This window comes from Branchiostoma floridae, chromosome 19 (genome assembly GCF_000003815.2).
Source record: "Branchiostoma floridae strain S238N-H82 chromosome 19, Bfl_VNyyK, whole genome shotgun sequence".
NCBI classification, from domain to species: domain Eukaryota; kingdom Metazoa; phylum Chordata; class Leptocardii; order Amphioxiformes; family Branchiostomatidae; genus Branchiostoma; species Branchiostoma floridae.
In genome coordinates this window covers 2,887,526-2,895,198 of record NC_049997.1, presented here as the reverse complement: position 1 = coordinate 2,895,198, position 7,673 = coordinate 2,887,526, and positions in this window count along the sequence as shown.

Below are 7,673 nucleotides of genomic sequence, written 5' to 3'. Positions count from 1 at the left end.
TTGGAGAAATTATAAAGTATATTCATATAGAATTAGCGGCATCGTGCTTGGCCGTGCGGGAATATATGAGTTTCCAATTTCGCGCCACCAGTTTAGGTCACTTGCTGCTGGTGAAAGTAGAACGTCGTAGAACACATCTGGACTTTGTCGTTTTGACACTGAATATTTAGAGAGAACTTGAGCCTGATAGATAGTTTCGTTTAGTAAAATCTAAATAACACCTAAGTGTTAAGAAGAGCGCTAGCTTCAAGGGTCATGAGTTGAGGAACTGGTCGTCATACAACCACTTCTGTTCGTGGTTGTTTAAAACCGGCAAAGGGGACGACCTACGCTACGAAGTTTGTGTCTGAAGAGCATTGAACCTCACTGTCTAGACCTATACAGGTGTACTATTTATTGCGCCTGCACTGAAACCTGAATATTTGACACTACATCTGCTAAGCTGGATTCGATCGAAAAGTGTAATTGCAAGTATCATGAGATGAGGGAGAAGTATCATTCCATAGATGTACAAAATATTATGGAGTAGCCGGAGGTCTATCTTCTTGCAAGGTGCAAATCTATAGCTAGCGTCGCTGATCAATTGAAGTACGTATATTGCCAGAGAGAAGACATCGTAACAATGCAGGAGACACAGTACCAGTATGTCAAGATAACTGATGTTATCCGGTACTTAATAGGAGACAACCCTGCGCAGTGGGTTGAGACAGGCGAACAGCACCAGAGCTGATTCACTTTCTGTGTCAAACACTAAGCTTGGTTTATTGACCAATGAGGTCAAATTCTCGGAAGATAGACGTAAGATAGTAACATCACTTCCAGCAGGGATATACATGATATTTGTTTATGTGAATACAGGCAAAAAAAAGCAAACTTCTTTCAATGTTCTAGTGGTTCCTCATTTAAGGAACACTTAATGTATGCTAAATTCCAAACGCTCCAAAGATTAGATCTTGCTGAGTCAAAGGAATAAGACGATGCTATCGACCTGGAGGCTGCGGAAAACAGATGACATCTTCTACCGCTTATTGGTCTGTGGAAGAGGCTTAACTTTTGATTCCCCTTCATGGTGCTGGAGACACCCATGGAAATACTTCGAGGAACAAAAAAGTTTAGAAAAACAATCAGCAAAAAAATGGTACACTGCTTCATTAATTAAGACGACCAAACAATGCCGTGAAAAAGTAAACATGAAGGCAAAGTACCGAAAGGCTCTAGATAACAACCTGAAGAGTGGAAGGGCAACGATGACATCACCTTTTTACGAGGAGCTGCATGACATCCTGACTTAACCAAACATCATGCCTCTAAAAGTGTAATTCGGATATACATACCGATTTAATTTTGGACGCAAATAATCATATATGGATTCGACTAACCTGTCCTGGACTGCCTGAAATGCAAGTGCAGAAGCAGGATAGATCACACTGAACCTGGCAATTCAGAGAACAACTCTTTACACGCAAAAAGCGTCCCATGTCATCACTCGGACACTCCCACCAACAAAAGCCGCTCTTCGTCAACACATGAGGCGCGCAGTACTGCAAGGAGGCCACTACTGTGGCAGAACGACAACGCCATGACGCCAACTGCCCTCTCCAGCCAAGTGGGGCTGTGGAGACCTCTGTTCCGCAAGATTTGTATACTTTTATATTCATTCACTGAACAGCGAACGCTGTTTGAAACGCTGAATAAAATCTTCTTCACTTCTGTATGTAACGGCACATGCAGGAAACCAACCATGCCTATACTGTGAAATCAGAAAGGAGATCATGGTTCTGCCTGAAGAGCTTGTCATTGGTTTACGGGACCTGGTAAAAGTAGCATTAAGAATGGCAGAGGTACGCCAAGTATTTCAAGAAAGCTCCCGGAAAATGAATAGACGGTAAGTATGGGTCCATAGCAATGGTTACAATATCGACAGGTACATGTATTATCGTTCTGATATTGTCTGCTCTAGTACTTTGGTATTCATCCATGTTGGTCCGAACAATACAACAATGATGCGACTTCTATACAGACGTTACATACTTTCAGAGACTTCTTGTGATTTTGTCCATTTTTTTTAAATTTCTAAATGTTCTATTGTAATTTTCAGCATTTAGCCAAGATAAAATTCAAGAGACTTAAATTGCTGAATTCTAGCCACGATCGGTGCGTGAATTATCGTCCTTAAAAATTGCTGAACTAGTCTTACAGGAGAAAAGAAACATCCCAAAGAAAACTGTGTGGTGCGTCAAGTACATGTGAATAACACTAGTGACACTAATGTTAGCCACTACGTTATAATCTTACGTTACTGGTCTGTTATATTCAAAAACAGGCTATTGATCAATCATAATTAATCCATAACAACGGCGCCCTGCTGCCAATTACATCACAGCAACTAGGAGGGCCCTGCTCGCCAACATTGTTGCCAGTGTCACTTAGCTTGCCGAACGTTATTAGCTCTAGACCGGAGAGCCAAGTATCACAGACAACGAAAAAAGACGCAAGCATACATAAATATAAGATAACAAGGATCGCCATTAACAATGCGTCTTTACTGACTTTGCCATGAGTGATCAATAAATTTAAGAACCATTTTAAGTTTGGATTCTAAGATGGAGGAAGCCGTTTCATAGTATATGGTTAAAAGCCACGTGCCTCGTTGACTTAAAAGGCTTTAGAATAATCCTAACAAACAAAACGAAATTGTCAATTGTAAAAATGTGGACTGAACACTCCACATTCCTGATTTTAGCTGAGTATTGAGTCGAGAATTTGTGAAGCTGTTTAAGAAGACATAGAGAATGCTAATATTGGTGGAGCAGATGGAGATATATCTTCTTGGAGGGTAAAAATCTAGCGTCACTGACCAATTCAAGTACGTACACTGCCGAAAAGAAGACGTCGTAACAGCGCAGAACACAAAGTATCAGGATGTCAAGATGACTAATGTTATCCTGTAATTTGCGGGTGACAACTCTGCGTAGTGGGTCGAGACAGGTGATCAGCACCAGGAAATATATTGGTGCTTCACTTGCTGTGTGGCAGACATAGTTCGTTTTTTTTTTTACCACAAGGACAGTATTTTATGCTCCGGTCGCTGCCAGAAAATTAAAATATTCAGAAGCTTTATAAATAGTAGATACATTTAAAAGTACTTGCAGATTTCAAATAAAAGTATTGCATACATTATTCTTTAACTAAATAGTATATACTCTAAGCTCTATAATGGATAAAAGGCAAGACATTTTGTAGTACAATCAGTAATGTACCGTTATCTAATCAATTATCCATGGAGGTATGGGATTGTTCAAAATCTGGCGGCAACAGGCAATGAGTATTCAACATGGCTAAGATTGGATTGCACTTGGATTGTATAGTTCTTATCGCACTGATAGTGATCGTTTCATTTTGTACTGATGAAGGTGACAGATGGTCGTCGAAACGTTTACGGAAGAATTAAAAGAAGGTTGTGTAACGAAGAAGACTTTGTTGAATTGATCTACCAACCTGAGGAAACTATTTCCAGAGTGAATGAGTAGTCAATTCTTTTGTAGCTGAGTCATATTAAACTGAAGGACACTTTTTTTTTAGATAGCAATCCCTTACTTACGTGTTAGGCGAGTGTAAAGATATCCCAAAATTAAATGCAATATAAGACTTTGTGTTGCAGTATGTTACAATCTCGGCTTTATAAAAAGAAATACATAATAACTAACTTACATAAGATTTGTTGTTATTGTACGATGTGTTTTTTTAATAATTCAAAGTCATTCACATATGCCATGAAATCGTTCTTATTTTCAAACCAGGTTGCTAGAGCTCATTTAGTGTCAACATCAAGGTTATCTTTCTCGTCAATCACTTTTTCATCAATCAATCGATCACTATCTTTGTGCAGAAGTACTGGGGTTTTTTTTCAAAGAAACAGCCATGGTGTTAAAAGCACTACCTTTTTTCATGTGTGTCTCTTTTATAGAGCCTTCCGAAAAGATGTTCCATTTCGTGACATTTCTTTGCAGTCTTCCAGGCAAGCAACAGAGTAGTATTGACGGAATGGAGGATGGAACCTACGGGATACCAAGGTACTAAACGTGTTGCAACACCCTAATTTTGCCAATGGGGTCGACGTATGACAATTTTCGAAGAAGAATGTTAATAGCTGCGATCATCCCTTACATAGGAGCTGACAAGTTCCAGTAACAGTTTTGGCATGTAATTGTCTGCACATGTCCCGTAAATATGCATGAACTATGTATGCCGTCAGCTTAAAGGCTGATAAATGGTATTGTGAGTTCACGTGTTTTTTTTTTCTTTTTGTGGATTAGAAACCCGTAGAGTCGTAACCATAAAAATGTTATGCTTAAACTTTGATACACGTCTAAACTGTTACACATGACAAGAAGCTAAGGAGTAAGACGGCATAATTATATTCCATACAAAGAAGTTAACAACAGTCATAAAACGTCACACAATGTGGTGTAGTTTCCATTTTAATCATATCCAGATCTGGGTTAGTTGATTCTATTGGCCGTTAAAAGGGTTTCTGATGCAGGATATCCTGAAGAATGAACAAGCGAATAAATGAAAGTTCACTGTTACCGAAGTCCGACAGACTCATGAAAAACGCAGATTACGAATCATCAGGAGAGAGCCATCTGAGGTCATAAAGTAATAGCACATTTTCCACTTTTACATGCTTCATCAACGAAACAGATTTGGAAATTTTGTATCATATTTTCTAGGTTCCATTAAAACGCTTATATCATATTTTTGTTCATAATATATATGCTTCTCTTCGTAGAGGCAAAACGTTTTGACATTTACCTATCGTTTATTCACAAAGCTGTCTAAAAGATACTGCCACGCCGAAAGGGTTGGAGCTGAAGTCGGAAGATGTCCAGAGAAGACAAATGTAAAAATGTAATTTACATGGAATGGAAGATATTCTATTGTATGCTATTTGTTAACCATAGCTCTTAGATAGGTTACCTGTAAAAGCACATTGAGTTGTTCTAAGATTGATACTTCGTAAATATTTCTGTTAATGTTGTCATTAATTAATGGTCACAGGGTAACAAGAAATGAACGACTAACTGTGATTAAAACATTAATTCAGTGATACGTCAATGCTTGTATATCCATGGATCAAGAAAAAGCTGAAATCCATTAGGAAAATAAGTGGCTGCCAGGCATTGAAACCATGGGTTTCCAGTATTGTTAACCATCTGCATTGGTCAGTTGTATCCACAACACCTGGAAGAGGCCAGCTTATTGAAGACAAATGGAGCTCTGTGTTGGACCATGTCCAAAACCGTCACACTGGGTTTACTGACCAATTTCCAGTATGTGGATATCTGCTACTGGAAGAGAAAGTGCTACAGAGGCCCTGGTTACCGTCGCGTAAGTATGTATGGATTTTTGTGAAGTGATATTTAGCAGGGTAAGGTAAACTAAATGTTCATGAAAAAAATTATTTATTTACAATTTTGATAAAACACATTTTAATTGAAGGAATACACAATTTGGCATCTTTTGTACATGGATTCCACTCAGGTATCCACTGAGGTGGAAGCTGCTGTAAAGAAAGACTCAATACCTTAAACGGTGATAAGTTCACCTGTTTTGCTTATTTGGAACATAAGAATTATTCCTTGTTCCGAGAAATTGTACAACTTCATTTTCATTTCACTGATGAAGAAAGGTGGGCACCTTTCGAAACGTCTATTAAAATTTTTAAAGTATCCAGAAGTAAAGAGTGAATCTTCTTCAATTTTAATGTATCCTGGATGACTAATCTTCACAAACGGAGCAACAATGTCATTTGGATAGTATCCAGATGGAGACTGCTCCGGACCCAAACTACAGCCGTTCTATAGTATTCGGTAGAAAGCCACGTGCCTCGTTGACTGAAAAGGCTTCAAAATACTCCAAATCAAACGCAAATGTCATTTGCAAAAATATGGACTAAACGTTCCACATTCTAGATTAAAGCTGAGAGTTGAGTAGGGGATTTGTGAAATTATTTAGGAAGACACAGAGAATGCTGATACTAGTCCTACCAGCGTCTGGACTTACAAGAATGACCGGCCGGTCTTTTTAAGGAGACAGTTGGCCGCTTCATAAGATCGGCAGCAAGAAATATGGACAGGTTAGTGATGGCAGCCTTACAAATTGAGCTGAAGAGAGCAATATATTTGTTCAATAGCTAAGCACGGGATTAATCAGGTACACATGCAGCCTATTTAATTCCCTCACAAAGCCAAACAGATTCATCCCCCGATTTCCTGACCAGGCTGGAATCGAAGATTTTTGAAATATGACAATTGCTTTCTTTTATTGCATGGGGAATTGGACATTTATACCGAGGTTGCAAAACTGACGAAATAACAGCTCAAGGACAAACGACACGATAGCAATCGGTGTTGCATTTGTACGTCAGCTATTGTAATAAGAGAAACAAACAATTGAGCAAATGTTGTGACGAAAATGGTAACGTTTGCTGTCTCCTTCTGTTTCACTGACAGCTTAAAAAAGCCTCTTGCTACCTGGCAATATGTTACTTGGGGAAACATATTTTCATTTTACATTGAAACGTTTGGCATCAGATGAAATGCTACATCAGAAACTATACAAAGCTCAGTAACCAAGACGAGATAAATTAGGCCTTAGCTACATTCTGGACAAACAGTGTGGACCAGGAGCAGTGTTCCCTACTGCATGCAATCTTTTGATATCTATTTCTAAGAATTTTCCGAGCAAACAATGGATATTGAAGTGAGTATTAATATTAAGGAGAAAGTACGGACTTATATGTCATGGAAACTTATGTTAGTTCTTATGTTAGTAATAAGTCCCAAATCATTATTGTAGAATACTCCAAACAAAAATGCCAATTGTAAAAATGCGGAATAGATCTCGATGCTCAACATCACAGGTTAAAGCTGAGTGTTGAGCAGGGGATTTAAAAATTTGCTTATGAAGACACAGAGAATGATGATATTGGCGGAGAAGCCAGAGATACATCTGCTTGCATAATGCAAATATAGCGTCAGTGACCAATTTAAGTCCGCACACTGTCAGAGAAGACTTCGTAACAACACAGAACACACAGTAGCAGGATGTCAAGATATCTGATGTCACCACTTTTTTTCACAAGAAAAAAAAAACTGTACCGTTAGTGAAGTTAGGAGAACAGCACCAGGGAACCTTAGCAGCAGTGCTCCTGTTGGTTTTTTAGCTCCCGCTTATAGCTATACGCGGGAGCTATAAGCTGTGAAGCACAAGAAACAGACAAAACGAGGGCACATAGAGAATACGAGAAAGGAATTATGATGTGCAAAAGCATAAAGTACAGAATGAATTGTGAGGAGAGGAGAAAGAGACCATTCTCTGAATGCCAGGGACAAACAACTAGGCCACAGGGATAACAGAAAGAACAAAACTGTTGCTTTGTTGCTTTATATTAGTGTAGTCTATTCAAAATCGTCAGAGAACAATATCGGGATAATAAATATGCAGCTCAATAGGACAACAATCAAAGGCAAGGCCAATCAAACGCCCTTTCCCTCTGTGTTTCACAGACAAATAAAATTGTCGCGTCAGCTGTTGGTATTTGTACAGTTATGGCGGGAAGTAATCTGTCAATCAACCAAAAGCAGTATTCCGATTGGATCTATTGCAAA